The sequence below is a fragment of the Brachycentrus maculatus genome, unplaced genomic scaffold (assembly GCF_059751285.1).
Source record: "Brachycentrus maculatus isolate JH-2025_06_01 unplaced genomic scaffold, ASM5975128v1 h1tg000110l, whole genome shotgun sequence".
Classification (NCBI taxonomy): Eukaryota; Metazoa; Arthropoda; class Insecta; order Trichoptera; family Brachycentridae; genus Brachycentrus; species Brachycentrus maculatus.
Genome location: NW_028280863.1, coordinates 405,210 through 428,551, shown reverse-complemented (window position 1 = coordinate 428,551; position 23,342 = coordinate 405,210). Strand labels below are relative to the sequence as shown.

Sequence of the window (23,342 nt, the reverse complement as noted above, 5' to 3'; positions counted from 1 at the left end):
TCATTGCTGTGTGTGTGTTATAATACCTTATTAGATTGCTTAGAGGGTATCAACCGATCGTCCAAAATCAACACGATTTAGCCTCTCTGTTGTTTTTTGTTGAATTGTTATCATTTACTTTTTCGATCCCCCGATATAAGATGAAAAATACATGAATTTACTATTTTTTAAACACACGTGGTATCTTGATACTGAGATTTTGATTGAAAAACAATTGATGGACAATGACAGATAAAAGACCCGTGATATACAGGAAAACGTTTTTTACTTTAAAAAAATTAATCCTTAAACATTTTTGTGATTCACCCTAATATGACCCCAGTATAATTTAGGGGGTGATATTTTAAGGCCCAATATACGATAACTCGCAACTTCATTTTCTCTAAGTCCAGGTTGAAAATTTGACGTAGTTGAATTTTTCTAAAAACATCGTTTTGTATTGTAAAAAAATATTTTATCTACGAAATACATACATGGTTTTGAAAAGAAAACAGTTATTGAATGGTAAAGGGTTTAAAAAAATCTATATAAATATTCTAAAAAAGGTTAAATTCCAAAATATGTTATAAAAAGAGCATAAAACAACATCCTCAGTGCGGCCAAGCGCGTTGTAGTTGAATGTTTAAGAGTGTGTTATTTGTTCTCAAAATCATAATAACAATATAAAGTTTTTTTATCTAACGAATTTCAAAGTCAAAAGATGTATTTTATGCAGAATAGATAACATAACACTTATGAATACAAAAAATATACATACTAAACGACTTCCACTATTCAATTCAGTCCGTTGAATAGAAAACTGTGTTGTATTGTGTCGTGCGATCGAAATCGATAACAAAATGAGTAAAGGATAAAGGTCGCCCTTGAAGCGTAAACTGTATCGTTATTTTTATACCTTTATATTCTGTCAGCTTCCGACAAAACTAGGGCGATGGGATATAAGTTAATTTTAAAGACGTAATTATATTTAATGTAATAAATATGAGAAACATGAGAAACGCCCGAAAATATCATTATATTTTATAATATTTAAGCTTATAATTTGACCAGATAATTTATTTATATATATACAGATTTATTTAAACTCTAGTGGACTAATTCATTGATTTAATATACCTCGCATCGCAGTTGTACTGAGTTCCTATCCTCCTTCAATTTGCTTTGTGTAGAATCGTAGTAATATACTCAAGTCACGCGCGCACAAACAAAATAATACGTCCATTATGTTATTATTTGTTCAAACCGCCTTCTGGACCATAAAGCCCGAGATGAGAAATATGATACATGACTGGAGAACCGGACACTTCGGTCAGCGGGAAATCACTTTACTTTTTGTTATATTTTAGCGGTCAGTCCTCACTTCTTGCCGGCATCACGTGACCAATGACCAGCCAAACTCGGAGTTCATCAGCCCGTTTGGGTCAACAACTATAATATTTCAATACAACACAATGCAGAAATTATGAAAGACCTTTTTTTCTGCATCTGCCTACCGCTGGAAAATTAACAACTTTTCTGCAAGTACAACATAAAAAAAACAATTAATGTTTTTCCATAGTAAGACAAATAAATCTACATAAATCACAGTTAAACAAAACATATGTTGGTCAATGAAATACATATTAAAGAAATAATTTGTATATTTAAAATATTATAACGTGAAAGATTTCCAAACAAAAATATTATTACGTGTAAATATCCTTAATGGGCCATTGACAATTGATTGGGTTTTTAAAAAATCCACACAAGAGGTGAAATTTATGCTTCTTGTGAATATCCAGGGTGTTTAAATAAATATGAGAATATAACCGCGCTTATTTATTTTGCCCCCCCCCCTGTAAATTGAACCCGGAAAAATCTCTATACTTCACGAGATGGATTATTAATTTATGATTACAGCGATTTGATGCAGTGCCCTGTGGATAAGGGTTTAAATAAGAAAAAGTATAAAATTGGAAAATAATACAAATGTGTTCGTTTATACGAGTATGTATGTACATATGATTTATTATTCTTCTTCTTTTTGAAACCTTCATCCGCACCCAATAGTGCATAGGAAACTGCATCACATAAACGCAGTGTTATCTTGATCGTTAACACACGAAGGGAAGTTGATCAAACCTCCGTTTCAGGTGTTAGTCCAGGGTAATATCGAATGAATGTTAGAGTGAAATGTGACTATTTGACCCCCCCTTGGGAATCGAACCCTGGACCTCCAGAACGGTTTCCGAGCGTGCTGACCATTACACTACGCAGGCGGTATTTATTACTCGTATATTAAATAAATATGATTAAAGAATGCGTAAACAAAAATGAAATAAATCCACGTTTGAGAAATAAATTACGTCTGTTTGAATAAAATTGTGATTAAAAACAAGGCTATGTATGTAGGTATGTACAGGCTTCACAGGGGGGAGGGGGGGGTGCCGCCACTCTCTCCCCCCTCTGGGCCCTAACTATCCACTTACCACGGTAGGTGGGTATGTACACTATTTCATTATTTCGAAATCCCCCTTTCCGCTCGCCATATTCACTATAATATTCACGCTAAACTGCATTTGTCCTTGCTCAAAGTCCAGCGGCGCTACTGGTGGACAATCTAACGACTGCCAGGCACGACATCGAAAATACCATAACGTTAAACCGTTTGATATTTTGCGTTGACCACTCTCAATACACTTCCAACAGGTGCCCGATTCAACAGTGTCAACGAGCTGGTGAAAAATAAAATTGCAAAGTTAATGTCTGAACCGGTTTCAAATGACCAAAGTTTGTGTTATATTGAAGTATGAGAATACGGAGTTAGGGTGCATTTTTTAAAGATGAAAGATTTTACGTTTTTTTTACTGAAATTTCCACTCGGTATTAACATTTGCAAATGGACCGGGATGAAAGGAGTGGAGGAGGTGTTCCGGATGGCGCAGGACCACGAAGCCTTTGCCATAGTGATCGCCAACGTTGGGGGGGCCTATTCTCTTGCACTTAAGTATGCTTGTATATAGGAATATGATGAGCTTTTATCTAGTAGTGAAATATATGGGGGTAGGTACTGACCAATTCAGTCATTAATTTGTATTAATTAATTAACTGTATTAATTCTAATCCTTTTTCAATTTATCAATGAAAACGTTTATATTAATTATAATGTTGTAGAATAAAAGTAATAATTAACTTCTAAAAGATCGGAAAAAAATCTGAAAAAAGGAAAATGTCAACAAGGTTATGATACAATTGAAAAACAGAGGACGTACATAGCTGCGAAAATATGGTGCAATGGGTAGAATTGGTGAATGTTAGACGTGTGTAAAGTGATCACTTAAACCAGCCTATGACTGTCGTCAGCCCCGTAAATGCCCAGACTTCCATATTCTTCTTCATCTTTGATGATATGTCAAAAAATAATATGGTATGTACCTATTTAAAAAGGTTTTTCTTGGCAGATTTCATTGCTTGACTAATAACACTAGTTTAAGATAATAAAATATTTTAAAATAATTAAATGTTTTAAAGGAATTCACAGTTGTGAATCGATAAATAATTAAGTAAAATTCTTACAAAGTAGGTACTTATTTCAGAATTATTGGTCATTGACAACGAAAGTTCAGAGTACTTTTCTGACCCTTATCTACATCCGGGGTGCATAGAGTACTGCATCAGGTGGATGCAAAGTTACCTTGATCGTTAATTATAACTAAAAGTCAGAAAATATTGAATAAATATTACAATGAAAAATCGCAGATATTTATTTCGAGCCCTCTGAGAATATGTGACTATGACCTCCTAAACAGTAGCCAAACGCTCTGACCACTATGCCATAAAATCGGAGAAACACTTCGGAGCATTAAGCACCTCCCAGCAGACCATACAAATCGCAATTATCAAACTTTATGTTGCACACACAATACATAGAACAACAAGATCAAAACACAAACGCATCAAAAAACATCTTACATATTTCTTTTTTGGTCGAAAGAATTTTTATTATTATGCTATTAAGTTTGTAGAACCTGCTTTCATTATTCATAAAGTAAGACTGCCATTGTTGAAAAAAAAACGAATAGCAAAATTGTTTAATGCATAGGGGTTCGAAAATGTATTATGAGATGCCTGAATGTATGAAGAATTAAAAGAGACTGAAAGAATTTAAAAATAAATGTTTCATTTACTGTAAGAAGATACTGTAAATATATACATATAAATATAAATATATTTATATACACACACATATATATATATATATATATATATATATATATATATATATATATATATATATATATATATATATACATACATATATATATATATATATATATATATATATATATATATATATATATATATACACATACATATATATTATGTAAATTAAGTGTAAATAATAATTTGTATTAGTTGTAATATAAGCTAACTAAAGAAATAAAGAAAAAAAAATAAAATCATTAAAATTTTGAACCAAATATGAAATACCTATTCATAAATGGACAATGGAAGTGGGTAGATCTGAAAGAGATCGTATCGTTCAGCAATTTCGCATAAACAATTTCCTTACATTAAAATTTTTAAATTAAATCTTTTAAAATGTGCCTTCGAGACGAGAAAACTCAGTTAGGGCACATTATTGTAATTTTTAATTATGGATATGATGAAATTAAAAAATAAATAGGGAAAATAAAATTGAACAATAATACTCAATAGATTCTATCAAATAAACATTTATTGTGTCTAAAAAATTATCAGGATTTTTCCAGAATTACGATTCATTGCTAAAACAATAAAAAAATTGTTTTGGTAAAATGTGATTTGTTTGGTGTAGTTTAAACGTATGGTATTGTGGAATATAAGAATAATTATATAATATTTGGTACCGCGAGAAACGCAATATCATTTATATACTACAATTTTAGTTGTGAAATCAAGACATTGAATAAATACATATGTGAATTTTAATAAAGTGCTATTAATTACAAAAGACATAACGTTTTGAAACGTATAATTTTATATACATATGTACATGCCGTAGCGTATCTAATACAAAGTAATATATTATTAGATTAGATATTATGTATTTCTAAAATTATTACAATAGAAGCAAAAAATGTTTCTTTTTCCTATAAAATTAACGACCTTTTTCGAATATCTTGCATATATTGTCAGTGATTGATTTAGAAAATACTCTCATTTTGATTTCACGCAAAATCGTTCAATTTTCTATTAGGGGATTGTTTGGTTCGTTCCAGTAAGTAGTGACTGAGAATTTTGATGCGTACATAAAAAAGTGTGTAGTAACTCATCTGTGTTCATATAATTTGATATTTCAAATACGGTCCTTTGAAAATATGGACTAAAAGTACAGGTGCATTCGAATATCATTTCTGATATCATTCTCGATACCATTTCTGTAGGCTTCGCTCACAGCCGATATAAATTTATTCTTTTGGTTTTTGTCTGTCCTTTGTAGAAGTAGCCTAATCAGTATTTATGAAAAAATAAGGGCATTAAAAATATTCAAATAAGCGCGTAGGTGCAAGTCAAAAAACCTTCGTTATTTAGTAAGAATTTATTCAAAGAAGAGTCGATAAAGGTACAGATAAAATTTTGTAAATCAACCTCGTTCCGACACATAGAATTTATCATAATCCATTACTTACTTGTCAAATACTTTTTAGATAGGTAATTATCTTTTCAGAGTGATAAATGATAACGGGTATGTAGTAGGTACGTACGAATGTCGTACACGACCACGGGCTAATGACGGACTTTCACTTTTGCATGATGCGATAGATAAACTTGTCGAAGGAATGATGTTTGGAAAAAGTAACTTTTTCTTATTTTCGAAGTAAACTGCGTATTGAAAAGTTTTAAGGTCGAAGACTCTCCGATGAAGTATGTGCGTACGCTAGTATTTACGGATCAATCGAGGCACTTGCTCTATAAATTTGAACGAGCCGAGCTCGTTAGATTCTTGGAAGCGCGAGATGAAGAAATCGTCTCTCCGGAGGTGAGCGCAGGAGGCGGCGGGCGGCAGGTGGCAGGGAGGTGGCGAGGATGGAGCGCAGAGGAGGTACGCGGCAATGTGTATGCCGAGTGTCAGTCCTCAGTTCCCCATCGCCCGCCGGAGAGTCCGGCTGTCCGCATGTGTCCGTGGCCGAGCGGCCTAGTAGCTGTCGCGGTGAAAACCGCCGGACTTTCTAACGCTTCGCCCGCCTCAGCCGAGTGTCTCCGGCCGCATGACTCGAGCGTCCCGGAGCCGTCAGCCGCCGCGAGCGCGAGACCAAAACAGTGTCGACTTCGCTTATCCAATCAGCTAAACTTCGATTGACATAACGCGCTTATTATATATCTGGTTCTAGTACTCGTTCGCAATTAGTACCTTCGGATTAAATAATACAATCAGTGAAATGAGTGGTAGCGTGATCGCGTGATTCTGTTATACCTACCTGTCTGTGTTCTCCCGAGGATTACGCAGTGCGCAGCGAGCTGCCGGCGTCCGGTGGCTGCTGGCTGGTGCCTGGTGCCGCTGCTGCTACTGCTGACGGAGCAATACCTGGGAAGTTGGGTACGTGCCATCGAACACCCCAAATTACATCTAAACCTCATTGCCGACCGGTGGAAGTTAATATCCCCACCATCATTCGTCTACAAACTGGTTGTGCTTGTCATATAAAAGTGATAAATTAGTCGAAAGCATTATTTTCAACACGCTTACCGGAATCTTTCAAGAAAACAGGAAAATATCAGTCATTTCTCGAGTACGTTCTATAGAAGCTATAACTTATAATACAAAAAACAACTTTAAAAAGAGTCCGTATAGGTATAATTAATTTCCTCGCACATACAAATATATACAATAATTACATACATAAATAAAATAACATATTTTATTGACCCACTTCGTAATTCTAATGCCACCACTGTAGCCTTCTGGTGTATCGTGTATCGTATTATCGTATCGTAAACAAAATGCTTTAAAATCATCAGATGTGAACGTATGCGCGATTTCTTTTCACAGCTAGTGAAACTTAAGCTCAAATCGAACTGCGTTTATTCTCGTAGACCAAACAATCGTACAATAATAATTTAAAAGGTGTTAGAAGCAGTAAGAGAAAATAACATTCGGGCACGCTTAGGAGTCTTCGTCGACCAGAAACCACTCGCTATACTGAAGTACACATTTACTATAATATAACAGAGTGGAAGTGGATGTCTCGAACCGGATTTTATTTACATTTATACAAACAACAATTAATGTTAGCTAACTAATTTGCAGTAAATTCGAAGCATGCGATGTTGTTATTGATTCTGACATAACTGCAATAAAGCACATTTTCCTAAATCATACATTAAGGCCGAATAGAGGAAACCGTAATGAGACACGAGACAAGAAATCCCACTATTATTAACGATTCGAGTTATCTCGAGGAAATTTAGCATAGGATAGTATTACTCAAGATATCGATTGCTCAACGCTTTAATTATTTATAGCGTTATGAAGAAGGAGAGTCGTTTCCAGTTATAAAAGGTACACTCGGATGACCGCAGATGAAACGCTTCGATGGACTGTCGAGTCGAGGGGCCCATGAAATCGACGTAAATCAATACGCGTATTTTTGGAAAATAAATCTCAACCCACGTCATTTATTCCATATATTAGCATTATTGAATCTGCGCTGATGTCATCTCCTAAAGAGGCGAGAACGATGCAATTTACCTACATATATAGGTAAAATTATTATTCAAAGAAGGTACACTAACTTCGATAAATATTTGATATGCTTCAATAAATATTTCAACTATTCGTGATACCATGGAAGTCAATCGAAAGATGGATATTCTAAAGCCATGTTTTTATAATATCTATATATTGATTATAATATCTAGATCTTGACACTCCCGAGGGGTGAAAAGTTATTGAAAAATAAACAAGTTAACACTAATATTTCAGAACCATAATATAATATATAACACAACCTGCATCAAAATTTATCTGCCAAAAGTATAATTTTTTGAAAGAAATATGATGTTACATAATACGTAAAACTTTATAAACATGCCTTAATCTCTTTAGAAAATTAATTAAAATACGATATTTCTCTTTCTTTGACCCCTGCAGAAACGATGCTAACTTGATTTATTATATGTAGGCACAATACATAAGTATAATACATTTTGCCAAAAATCTATCTCGCAGTTTAAGGTTAAGAACATAATTGCTACATGCGAAAGAAAACCCGACGACAAATCGTATATAGAAAAATAAGAAAAACAGCAATGGATAGGATACTCATGGTTGCATACATGGGTATGGACGAACTTTTGATCATTTGCACCACTAGAAATTTGTACGATTTCGCATTTCTTTATTCGTATGTAATAATCATATTTGAAATGTAATTTTTTTGTGGAAATATGTGTCTTGACTCGTTCTGTATTAACTATAAACCATTGAACATGATATGATGACTGGTAAGAGTATTAAAAATAATGCCTTTAACTAATCAGTCACTTTTTAAATACAACTACTTTTCCTTAAATAAATAATTTAAAAAAAACATCAAATATATTGTACATTTTCAGCCATTTGCAATTGACTACTTTTTCAGCAAAAATATAGAATGTTGAAGTTTTTTCACAATTCGGCTAATAAGCCGAGTAGTGATAATGGAGTTTTATTAGCTGAGTACTTTTTAATATACAGTCATTATTTATTTTGTCACCAACGCCTCTTGTTTCGAGGGAGCGAACCGGAAAATATTTTTCCTACATGAAAACTGTGCTCAGATTGGTCTGTAAAAACTTTTTTGTGTGCCCACGTTCGAACAAGCGACAAGCGGTAAATCGTTTTTATTCCAAACATGACGTTGAAGAAGTACTATTTCCATTCATAAATCATTAAAGTTACGGTCTGTTTTCGTAATCTGTCTTTTGGATCTCTGTAGCGTCGGAACAACAAAATAATTATAAGATACACTGCCTTGCTAAGCGTAAAGAGGGTACCTATTTACACTAGAGTCTATTCGGGGAATGTTTAATATTATAATGTTTCAATATTTTTTATTTCTACTCTAGTTTCGTTTATTTATTCGTTTAGTATTTTTTTAAATATTTTTTTATTGACACATTTATTTGCTAACCAAATTATATAAATAAACATATAAATACATATATTCGAACCCTTATCCGCACCCCAATGGTGCATAGGGCACTGCATCATATAAACGCAGTGTTATCTTGATCGTTAACACACGAAGGAAATGTGATCAGCTCTCCACTTCAGGTACCAGTCCAGGGTAATATTGAATAAATATTTAAGTGAAAAAATCACTTTTATTTATTAGACCCACCTCTGGGAATCAAACCCGGGACCTCCAGAACGGTAGCCGAGCGTGCTGACCGTTACACTACTAAGGCGGGCAAAAATACATATACTTATACATTCATTTAAAAATTCATAAATGATTAACATTTTTTTGCAGAAACCCACCAGGCCGGCCACATTATGTGTCTTGTTGATGGAGTTCTTTTAACATACTTTTTTTTTAAATATTATTATTTTGATATATTTTAACATAATATACATACATACAAAAAAGATTTTTTTACAATTTGCTTGTATTGACCTCTTACCTCCGTCGGCAACAAATTAAAAATGTTTGGAAATGTATATTAATGTGTTCTTCTCCCACATTGATTGTTAATTCCTGGGTCCATCAACCCTTCGTTGTGGGTAAATCGTTTATCATGGTTGTGTACTAGTACTTAATAATAATACTTTTAATATGATCATCTTTTTATATTCCAGAGTGTGTTTAAGAAGTAGATTAAATCATATAACTAAGTATTTAATTAATATATAAGGAAGAAGAGAAATTTAGTGTCAGAAACAGAGAGAGCATTTCAAAAGAAATGCAAAAATACAAAATTTGAGAAAGAAATATTCTGTGTATTCAATATTTTCACTGTCATTGGTTGTGCTTCAATTGATAGTAATGGTTTGTGATAACTTAAATATAAGATATATTTCCGTGATTCAATTTTTTTTATTTAACGAGAAAAAATGGATGTGTTGTAGTCTCAGATTTTGTAGTTGTAAAACGCAAATAATCACAAAACACAATAATAAATATTACTTTCACAACGCGTGGTACCGCATCTATTCATATATAGCATCTGACGTGTATGACACTATATTACAGTATCTACTCAATGAATTAGGGCCACCCATTATTTTTTTGAATACTCTGAAATCTTTTGGATTATTATATTTATTTTACATAAATACTTTAAGTTTTCTATTGACATCTAATATCATGTATATTACCTTCAATAATATGTAAAATATACCTGGATTATTTAACCCTTTACAAAAGTTCAAACCCTTTTTCTGAGAAAGGTCCCTAATTAGCACAGGTAGACAGATAGTTGAAAGTTCAAAAAATAGTCCTATCTCATTTATTAGTGAAGTTTCTTGAGTTCTGGTTATTGTTTTGTTCAGAGAGGTTATATAGTTATCGTGTCTTGTGAAAAAAACTTAATTTTTAATTTTAGTTCATAAAGTATAATTTTTTTTGTAAACACAAGTGTTTTTTTTGAAAAGGACGAAATGGGAAAAAGTAAAGACATTTCTGAGGAAAAAAAGTCTAGTGTTATAGTGCTACTGAAATTAGGAATACTATCTAATAGAGAAATTTCAAAAAAAGAAAACGTTTCTCTTCAAACAGTGGACAGAATTTCAAAATCAATAAAAAACCAGTCACCCGCCACCAGCAATCGGCGAAAGAACTGTCGTAGGATTAGAAAAACAACACCGAGGACTGATCGAAAAATCGTTCAAAGTGCCTTAGAAAACCGTAGTGCATCAGCAAAAACATTAAAAATAAAATTGGAAGAAGAGGGTATAAATATATCGGTATCAACACTGAGGCGACGTTTTTACGAAGTAAATCTGAAATGCAGGCGCCCTGTAAAAGTACCAAAATTGACACCACGAATGAAAGCGGATCGATTAAAATGGGCCAGGCTACATCGAAATTACTCGGTAGATGATTGGAAAAAGGTATTTATTTAAACTGAATTTTCAACATATCATTTTAGTAAATAAACTTATATATTTGAATTAAACTTAAATTTTCATTATTTTTCAGGTCATCTTTAGTGATGGGTGCCGGTTAGAAGCCGTGACTGAGAGCCGTCGATTCATCAGGAGAACACCAATGGAACGTTACAATGAGGCCTGTGTGGTAAAAGTTATCAAACACCCCCCTGCAACAATGATATGGTCATGTATTATTAACAATTTACCTGGGCCGTTGTTTTTCGTGGAAGGAACAATGAACCAAAATTCCTATAAGCAGGTCCTCGAACGAATTTTATTGCCCTTCTACCATACACTCGACCCAACAGAAGGTCCATACACCTTCATGCAGGATGGGGCACCTTGCCACCGGGCTAAATCAATAATAAAATTTTTGTCTAACAAAAATCTGCCTTTGCTACCCTGGCCTGGAAATTCTCCGGACCTTAATCCTATAGAAAACGTATGGATCATGTTAAAAAATAAGGTATACTCATTTCCAAATCCGACAGTAGACTGTCTAAAAAAAATATTCAAAAAATTTGGTCAGAAGACGAAGAAATAAAAAACATGATAAAACAGTGCATTTTAAGTATGCCAAAAAAGAATTGAGGCAGTTATTTCTGCCAAAGGTGGAAATACTAAATACTAACTATATTTATATGAAAATATATGCATAATTTAAGCGTAATAAAGTGTTCATGTGTAAATAAAATTCAATGTTGTTTTATTCAAGGTTTTCTCTGAGTTATTCCTGTTTGAATTGAGAAATTGCGCGAAATTCTGCGTGGCCCTAATTCATTGAGTAGATACTGTATTATATCGCTTTTTTCGTTTCGTATACGACGATCTCTTTTACCCCACTCTCGTGGCGTTGGAGAATATAGCAATCTTTCTCCTTCTATCTACATTAGATATATATTTCTTGTCTCACATGTAACCAAATGTATTCTTAATACCGTTTTTTTAAGTGTTGCTGATATTTTGAGAATATTTCCTTACTAAATATGGCAACCTTAAACTTCTTCACCCGAAGTATCTAAAAATTACGCATGCTCCTGAGGTTATAATAATAATAATAATGATACAGAGCTTGCAACCACCGACGCGCAGTCCACGCGTAAGTAGCATGTTCATATATCGACTGAACTTATCGGAATAATGCAGTTCATAATTGCTGTCACTCTTTCACACAGTTGTGGCGCGCAGTAGCTAGAGTGAAATAAATAAAAGTCTCCAGAAAATATAAAAAAACACACGATGACACCGTGCGTTCGAACATTGGATTAAATAATCGATGGGTTTAACCGTAGATGGCGGAAATATTCATCAAAACGACAAATTAAAGATGACATGTTTTGAATATTTTAAAACCAAAAATTCCGAAGTATTCCTAAGTATTATTGAACAAAAAAATAATCGGATTGCTGAATGATTATCATGTTATCGAATAAATATATGAAATGTTTTGCTTTCATAGCCCAAGTCTCAATCTTAGCCTAATTTAGATATTTATAATATATTCGTCTCAGACGGCGCAAACTAATTTCTTAGGAGATTCAGCATTATTACGTTCTTATCGATGATTATCTTAAATTATATGATACGCTCCTAGCCAACGTGTTATGGCTGGCCGAATACTGCACTCGTTGCTTAGTCATAGAATGAAACATATCGTAACTTACTTATTTAAATGCATTTATAATATATTTATGAATATTTTAAACAAATTAGAGTCAATCCGTTGAGCAGTATTTTGCATGCATTTAATTACCCGTATCACTTTTAAAACACATGCTTTTACTAAAGTGTTTAATGATACGTTATCCTGACACCACCTCAGGCGTAAGATATATTAGGTTGCTCTCGTTTAATTCAAATGTAGATATAATTGGCAGGATTGGAAATAAAAAACATAATTTTCAAATCAACTATAAATATATATATATATATATATATATATACACACACACATATATTATATATCGTGGTTATCTCTCTCTAACCTTTATCCGCACCCAATGGTGCATAGGGCACTGCATCGTTTTGACGCAATGTTATATTGATCGTTAATTATATGAAGGCAAAGTGATCACTCTTGCGCTTCAGCGACCAGTCCAGAGTAATATTAAACAAATATTAGAGATTAAATTCGCTAATATTTATTCTGACCCCCCCTGGGAATCAAACCTGGGACCTCCAGCACGGTAGCTAAATACGCTGAGGCGGACTCGTGTATATATCGTGGGTATACTGGCAAAAAACGTTAATTCTGAAATTCCTGCTATTTCAGGCTAAAGCCTGAATAAAATACCTGTTATTACACTAAAAGTTTAATTTACTTATAAAACCACATAAAAATGACATTTCAAACTACTTAGTGTATTTTGCCAGTTTACACAACGTTGAAAATTTTATAATACTGCATTATTAGTCAAAATCGCATATTTTCGAGTTAACGTTTTTTGCCAGTACGCCCAGGATATAAACACACACACACTTTATAAATGTCAAAAATCAAAATATTTGATTTTTCAGGAGAACGTTTTTAATGTTTAAAAATATAATACAATTTATTAAAAATAAATATCAAGCCACTTATTGAACTTTTTACTGTGTAACAGATCTTTTTAGGTAAAATCTGAAGGTTTTTTCTCCATTTGAAAAATATTAAGTAAATTTAAAAAAGAATTAAACTATACCTTTTCTTAAAATTGCAAAAATGACACTTTCTGCCCTGTAGCGGGTAAATATTAAATTAAAAATATGCCTCTTTTGCTAGGATATAGTACAATTTGGGCATTCCGAAAATTGTCGATTTTTTATTTATGACGATCTTGAAAGGAGTGAGCGATATATATATATATATATATATATATATATATATATATATATATATATATATATATATATATATATATATATATATATATATATATAAAATTTATAAAAATGTACACACTAAAATAATGTTTACCTAGGCATTTTCCGCTAATAAAAATGTATTCTTAATATCCAAGTGGAAAAAAGACAAACGCTTGTTATGATGTGTTAATTTTTTAAGCTATTTTGTTGCTTAATATGATACACTTTAGCCGTAAGTTGGTACATAATTAATTTACACTATTTACGAATTTAATAACGTGTGAAACACCAAGTACACATATCGCTCACTCCTTTCAAGAACGTCATAAATCAAAAAACTTGATTTTTCAGGAGAACGTTTTGAAAGTTTAAAAATATAATATAATGTATTAAAAATAAATATCAAGCCACTTATTGAACTTTTTACTGTGCAACAGATCTTTTTAGGTAAAACCTGAAGTATTTTTCTCCATTTGAAAAATATTAAGTATGTTTTAAAAAATTAATTAAACAATACATTTTCTTCAAAATGCAAAAACAACACATTCTGCCCTGTAGCGGGTAAATATTAAGTTAAAAATATGCTTCTTTTGCTGGGATATAGTACATTTTCTGGGTATTCCGAAAACATTCACAACTGAAAATTGACAATTTTTGATTTATGACGTTCTTGAAAGGAGTGAGCGATATGCATGTAGTTATAATAAATCATTCGATTTATTATAGTCGTAATGTTGAAATGAAAACAGGTGAAATTGAATATAAAATGTATTTTGACATGATCAAATGGCGTATAGCGGATAATCAAAACAATAATCTAATAATTTATATGTATTTTAGAAAATGTTTGATTATGCCACTCATATATTTATTGTTATGGAACGGCATAGAATAAAATATTCAGTCATAATTATTTCATAATTCGTATTTTAAATTACAGCGAAATATATTATAATTACTTTAATTTAATAAATAAAACAAACATTAAGAGATAAAAATCTCCATAAGTAATCTACTTAGTTATAATTTTAAATAATTACATTTTTAAAAGAGACTGCGAACTTAGATTTAACCCTGCGCTTGGTTTATATAAATATTTCAAAAGGCGTACAAATTTGAAATTGAGAGGATTATTTCTGAAACCTGCATCGCATAATAACGAGATGCGTCAAAGTTATTTATGCATTATATTAGAACTCGTAATATCCACTTCGTATTTACTTCTTTCATTAGTATGATTTCACAGCTTCAGTTTTTTTTATCTCTGCTGGTCTGATAGTATCGGTAACGATAAAACCAGGTCCCTGGTCAAATAAAATAAGAGTAGAAAAAACTGTCGAGGCCTTCCAAATAGTAACTTCTAAATAATAAAATAGTACAGAATGTAAAAAATACAAATATATAATTTATAAAAAGAAATAGTATAAAATGTATTAGGTACCAATATGCATTGTGTAAATCAAAAATGTTCAAACATATTGTTTAAAAATATATACAAATATATTATTTATTTATTTTTTAAATCTTTATTTAATTAATGTTAAACTTTTGTTCATATTTTTTATTCAGGTCAATAATTAAATGATTGTACAAATCTTCAAACCATTTTAGCCATTTAAAGATGATAGTGACAGGCGCCGTGGCGTAGTTGAGTTGACGCTTGACTGCGAAACTGGAGTCGCGGGTTCGATTCCCGCCAATTGCAAAATGAATTCAAGAAAGATTTATTTTCAATTGGTCTGAGTGTTTGTGATGTATTTTTCACATGAACCTTCCCTATCCTTGCTATCCTACCTGCAGACAAGCATCTAAAATAGACGCTTTGCGAATTATTCCTTTAAAAAAAACCTTTAGCTTTAATTGTTACTGTATTTTTTTTGTTGTTGTAACTTTTGAGCTTTTGACGAAAAAATGTTAAAAATTACGATGTAAATACCACTTTTTTTTCCTTTTTTAATAACATTTTATAGATTTTAAGAAATAGTGGTGTTTACGAAGTAAAAGTGAAATAAAAAATGGATAGATGTTACCACAAAATTACTGCCGAATCAATAATGAGATTTATTTTTTTACTAGCATCGATACGAGTAGGTATGCACCGTAAGGTTTTGACTTAGTTAAGGTAGTATTGTAATCTAAACATGAAAAGTTTGGACATCGCTGGTATATCAAGTCACAGTTTTATTTATTTTATGACATTGTGACTAATCAAGTAACCGACTGGTTTTTGGAAGACGTTTCCATTTCTTGAGGTAAACACGTTACGGGTATCTTCCATGTCTACTGTTCGCGTTCGCTCAGGTAATTCCAGTGACGTCATTACTTAACACTGGATCCGGAAGCATCTACTGCATTCGTCGTAATGGTCGAATGACGTAAAAATATAACACTCAAATAATTTCAAAAAAATTTCAGAGGAATAATTGTTCAATCAACATAAGCTATAATTCTCTTAAACTTGCTTGGGTCTGGTTAAACAATACTTTGATATTCTCAAATTAATATTTTTTTGCAATATTGTCGTGATGTTTGGGTAATATATCGCTCACTCCTTTCAAGAATGTCATAAATCAAAAACTTGATTTTTCAGGAGAACGATTTTAAAGTTTAAAAATATAATACAATGTATTAAAAATAAATATCACAAAAAATTAAAGTCGATTATAAGTACCTAAAATATTTAAAAAAAAATTTTCTTATCATCGTGTTTTGCAATCCTAGAAAAAATACTGTAAGAAATAAATTATCAATTTTATTGACGTAGACGTTAACGTACAACGATTCTATTAACATACATTATTATTAATTTATTACCACAAAAATAAAATCTTCAAATTATTACAGCAACATTCAAATAAAATATGTATTAGGTAATGATTATACCTTTAATAATGTCTAAATGAGGCCTGTGTAGGAGAAGGCAAAATTAATATTATATATATATATATAATAAACCTAAAGCAGATAAAATTAATCTTATTTAATTTTGTTACATTAAACTTAAAGATCGATTCCTCTGTATTAAACGAATAAAAAAATCTGACAGTAAAAAAGAAATACACTTACTTACTGTACACATTGGTCATTGACTATTGAGGTATTTAAAAAAAAATGGTTCTGGAGTTGAAAAACAAGAACACTTGTAACGGTCTAGTTTTGATTTTATTCATAAAAACAGGACTAGTTTTGAGAACTACAGATGTTCTCATAAAAATCTACAGTTGATCAGAAAATCTGTACAGTAGAGGTGAAAATGTTAACTGATTCACCTGTTGAAGAGAACATCTGTAATTTTCGAAACTAGTCGTTTTTACATTAATCAACTCAAAAGTGGTCTCAAACAAGTGTTTTATTTTTAGATTTAAGTTATCGTTGTGAGATAACACGATGTTAATACCAAATCAATAAATAAAACGAAAGTATGAATAGCCACATATCCAGCAGGGCATGTTTAAAATTATATTTTATGAATGGTAGAATACACAAAATTTCGACTCACGCGATTCCGGATTTCAGGTGATAAATTACATATAAGTATATATATATATATATATATATATATATATATATATATATATATATATATATATATATATATATATATATATATATATATATATATATATATATATATATATATATATATATATATAAATACATATATATATATACATATATAAATATAAATATATATATATATATATATATATATATATATATATATATATATATATATATATATATATATATATATATATATATATATATATATATATATATATATATATATATATATATATATATATATATATATATATATATATATATATATATATATATATATATATGTATATATATATATATATATATATATATATACATATATAAATATATATATATATATATATATATATATATATATATATATATATATATATATATATATATATATAATGTAAAATATGTCGAACGTACGACGCCACTTTCAAAAATTAAAACATGTTTCGATAATGTGATTAATTTTGCTTCACGCTGTATAAGAAAATATATATAAAAAATCAGTGCACAATTTAATTAATGCAGTTTTCTGTATACTATTTCATTAATGCAGTTTTCAGTATACTATTTTACTAACGTAGTTTAAGTATACTATTTTATTGATGCAACCGCTCCCCACAGTATACAGGACAGTACGTAAATAATTTTGTTTCCGTTACGCTATCAAAATTGCATGACTTCATTTCAATGGGCATTCTATGAAAATGACATTGGCATCTATATAAAGAGTATTGATAAAATCGCTTTGAACCGCTATTGTTAATATACATTATATTATGTCCGTAGATATTTTATATCAATTAGAGAACAATTGACTGGTCATGTGAGTTTATCTCTATTGAATAAATTAATCCCGACTAAATAGAATATATTTAATAATCTACGAGTAGATAGAGTTGATTCATTCATGATAATCTATACATATTTTTATTTGTTTATTAATATCTCAACAAAGATGAAGTAGAATATGGAAGGTTGAGTATTTACAGGGTTTATGACATATTATGAGATTAAACGATCGCTTTATACACGTATAACATTCACCAATCCAGTAAAATCCATGATTTTCACACAAAAATTCTGACACACTCAAAATATTAAAGAAAACTAGTTGAAATAAAAGTTTTATATTTGTAAAGTGAAAATGATACTTTTAGACTTGTACTAATGTCGCTCACTCCTTTCAACAACGTCATATTTAAAAAAAAACTTGATTTTTCAGGAGATTAATGTTTAAAAATATAATAATAATAAAACCCTTATCCGCACCCAACGGTGCATAGGGCACTGCTTCATATAAACGCAGTGTTGTCTCGATCGTTTACACATGAAGGAAAGGTGATCAGCCCTCCGCTTCAGGTACCAGTCCAGGGTAATATTGAATAAATATTACAGTGAAAAAATCACTTATATTTATTTGACCCACCCTGGTAATCGAACCCGGGACCTCCAGAACGGTAGCCGAGCGTGCTGACCATTACACTACGGAGGCGGACTTTAATGTTTTAAAATGTTTAAAAATATAATGAAATGTATTAAAATAAATATCAAGCCACTTATTGTATTTCATTTTATGTTATGTATTGCAAAATTTAAATTGATTTTTTTTACTGTGCAACAGAATTAAAACCTGACTGTTTTCTCTCCATTTGAAAAATATTTAGTACATTTAAAAAATAATTAAACAATACCTCTTATTCAAAATGCAAAAACAACACTTTCAGCCCTGTAACGGGTAAATATTAAGTTAAAAATATGCCGCTTTTACTGGAATATAGTACATTTTCTAGGCATTCCGAAAACATGCAGAACTGAAAAAAATTGTCGATGTTTGATATATGACGTTATTGAAAGGAGTGAGCGATATGTCAAATAATTCGGGAAGAATCTTACAGAGGTAAGGTTTTCATTAAGGTATCTGCTAATAGTTTTTTTATGACAACCATAAATATGGAAAGTCCTATGGAAAATCTTTTTAATTAATCATAAATTTAATATAAGTTACGAAAAAATTAGTAAGTTGTTTTCATGTAATATTGAATTAGTGTGGTTTTTTAATCATGAATATCATGAATACCACTTTAAAACAAAAGTGAAAATACACTAAATGAACGATGAATGATAAGGAGAGTGTTATTATAATTTATATATTATAATAGTTTTATTAAGTTTTCTGCAAGTTTGTTCAGTAATATTTTTTACACAAAATCCTTCTATTTTTGGGTTGACGTTTTTATTCATATTGATTCCTAAAATCATATTACATTTATAAGAAAAAAAATGCGAAGCAGCCTGTCCGCCTCCGTAGTGTAATGGTCAGCACGTTCGGCTACCGTTCTGGAGGTCCCGGGTTCTATCCCCAGGGGGGTCAAATAAATATAAGTGAATAATTCTCCCTAATATTTATTCAATATTACCCTGGACTGGTTCCTGAAGCGGAGGGCTGATCACCTTTCCTTCATGTGTTAACGATCAAGATAACACTGTGTTTATATGATGCAGTGCCCTATGCACCATTGGGGTGCGAATAAGGGTTTGAATGAAAGAAAAAAATACATTCACAGTTTGTATTTTATATTTTGAGGGCTGATCACCTTTCCTTCATGTGTTAACGATCAAGATAACACTGTGTTTATATGATGCAGTGCCCTTTGCACCATTGGGGTGCGGATAAGGGTTTGAATGAAAGAAAAAAATACATTCACAGTTTGTATTTTATATTTTTACACAATGATAAATGTCATCGTGTCTTGGGACCTTGGCCTCTTCTCAATTAATTCTACAACAGTCTCATGCCCTGATTAAATAAATGATCTTAACGAGACGTTTAGTGGAGATCCCACCAAGTAGAACTGTGAATAGTGTTTACACTATATATAAACAGTTCCTTAGTAATACATGACCCCTTTTCAATTTAAACGATTACCTTGGCAATGAATGACATGGTATCGCAAATACATACGTTGCTATTAGTTACTGAGCATATTATGGCGGTTTTCATTGTTCCTGTTAACAGTTAAATAAACCTTGTAACGGAATGTCCATAAAATGCGCTTGCAGCACCGTACATGGGATAGAAGTGAAACTTCTTAAAAACACAGCGATAAAATACTACAACAATTTGATACCTATTTTAAATAATGAGCCGCTTAAGCTCACAGAAATAGTATAAAATTGAACTATTTTTGTAAATAATAAAAACACAATTTATTATTATTTTTAAATAAAAGTAAAAATATTAATAACACAATTCGTGGTACCCCAGCTATTCATTTATCGTAGTGGTACAGGAGAACGTGACCAGGTGCATTTTTTGTAAAAACGTGATCATTGACTATTTGATATCTTACTAGCTTAATATTGCCCTGAAAAAAAGTCCCAAAGGATTTTAAACCTGGAAGTATAATGTATTGACTTAGTAAAAATGACTAACTGCGTCGATGTTTATTTTCTTGCCAAGAAAAAGTGACTTAAATGGCCCTCCTGAACATTTTATGTTTTGTTAGTTGGTCATTTTCTCCTGTACGACTACGATATAAATAGCATCTGACGAGTACATCTGCAACTATCTTACTCTATCACTTAGCATTGTGCTCTCTTTTGCTCTAGTCCCGTGGCGTTGGAGAATTTACAGCTCTCTTTTTCATTCTCCCTACGTTTTATCTTTCTTCTCTCTCGTGTAACGAAATGTGCCAAACAAATATGACGTATCCTTGACATCTCACTCTTAATTCTCGTCCAATTATTGATTATAATATTTCTGATAAATAACAACGTTAAATAAATACAAAAGCAACGTGTGTAGCGAAATTTCCAACGACATTAGATAGAAATAAATGAAATATTTTCTTTCTGCGCTTTCTCCATGATTTCTTTCATTCGTTTAAGAATCTTCAGTTTGTCTTAAGAGAATTGGTTTCTGTGAAATTAATTATTTTAAGTATGTCCTTTTTTTATAAGTGATGAATTTGTTTCATCTTATAATATAGTAGTCAATTGCAGGTAAAAATAAGAATTTTACATAATGTATATGGTGATCACTTTAACCAAATAATAACAGATCGCAAGACCTACATATTCACATTTTAATAGACTTCTTCTTTGCTGAGATATCAGTTAAAATATTGTTCAATATTTGCGTTTTTACGACTCTTGATCGTTATTATATGAGCAAATATCGTTTTAATCTCTTTAAAAAATGCCAAAAGTACTCGAATCTGTAAAGGGACTGTGTTCATATATTTTTTTCGTGTCCCCGTGTTTTGTTTAATACAACAAAAATTTTAATAACCCGTTTTGAATTTCGCCAGAGAAACGGAAAACTAACGTAATTATTTAAGCACGTTCATACAATCAATACGTTGGTTTGAGAATAAATTTATAACTCGCCCAGACCTTGCGCATTTGCGAAATGTAAACTTGCCTAAACTACAAAGAAATAATTTTGATTGAGGTCAACTATCCATGTCATTATCAAATCACGAATTGTGAAAACAATAAGACGCCATTTCGTTGGAAATTACAAAGTTTTTTTTTCTTTTGAGATGTGAGTTGCATTTATTATATGTATACCTTGCTTATTATGTACAAGGTTTATAGATCAAATGGATTTTTGTTTATTCTAGCTAAAATTATGTTATATTTTAATCTTTGTTGGAACAAGAGGGATAGTCAAGTATGGGGCAATCAGGAACTTCTCAGCATTTGCTCATTGATGGGAGGAAACCACGTAAAATTCTAAGTAAAATGACTATCGTCAACAGGCCTTCCGTTCAGTTCCGATCAGAATGCATCTGGTATTTTGTGTCCTAGGTTGATTTATAGTACAAATGTCTTTCACTATTTTTATCATGTATAATAACACCTCCCGTGAGAGTTCCTTATCAACTAACACGGATCCGATATCGGATAGGTCTTCACCCTAGGAATTTACAATATGTATTAATTATTAAAATGATCGAATGATCAGAGGCTTTTTCAATACAAAAGAAAATCTTTTCTCAGTTTCTTTTTAAACGTTGGGTTAGGTCAAGTTACACACCTAACCTAATCTACACACTTGATACGAACTTGTAGGTGTATAGTGTGCATGTACATAACTCGTACATGCATAATTAGGACAGGAAATTATCTTATGACATTGCTTGGGAATAACCGCGATTAACTACACTCTACACCTGACACTATACAATGGTTTATCTACAGTCACTAAGTCGAATATTTCACGCGTGAGGCCGGCCAAATAATAGTTATGTGCATATCGACCTTTGAAACCCAAAACGGCGTGAGTGATAAATCGGTACATTCCAGGGCTTTTCAGGAATTACGGTGAATAGATAATGCGTTGACTCGCACTGTAGTTGCCTGAAAATACAGATACATAAAGACAATCGGCTTCAGAAGTACACTTAATGTTTCACTATACGGTTAAAGCGTTAATTTCTGTATATAGTGGAGACGCAAAACGCTTCAAAGCACTTAATTAATAATTGTTAATCATTTTATATTATTTTAAATTAGAGGTCTGGCTCTGACACATCTTAAGGCCCAGTATTCGATAAGTCACAACTTAATTTTCTCTAAACACAGGTAAAGTTACGTAGGTAATTATTTATATTTTCTTAAAACACCGTTTTTGTTTTGAAAAAATAAGTTTTTCCTCGAAATAATTGAATGATTTTGAAAAGAAAAGAGTTATTGAAAGGCTAGGAATTAGAAAAAATAAATAAAAATTTATTTTTTTCAAATTAGAAAAATATTTTTTTATAAAATATATATTCTAAAAAATAAAAATAAAATTTCCAATGTACATAATCAAAGACATTCGCAAAGATATTCGCAAAGA

General features: G+C 31.2%; 1 protein-coding gene across 2 annotated transcripts in view; it reads left to right on the top strand.

The window, feature by feature from the left end:
- Positions 1-6,092: 6,092 nt before the first annotated feature.
- Positions 6,093-23,342, top strand: part of LOC148310035 (diacylglycerol lipase-beta-like) — a 39,389-nt gene continuing 22,139 nt past the window's right edge. Inside the window, exon 1 of one of the 2 annotated variants that reach the window (XM_088259114.1) lies at positions 6,093-6,559. The gene's annotated coding sequence lies outside the window, so the exon portion shown is untranslated. The remainder of the gene's footprint in view (positions 6,560-23,342) is intronic. The other variant, XM_088259115.1, reaches the window with a different exon arrangement.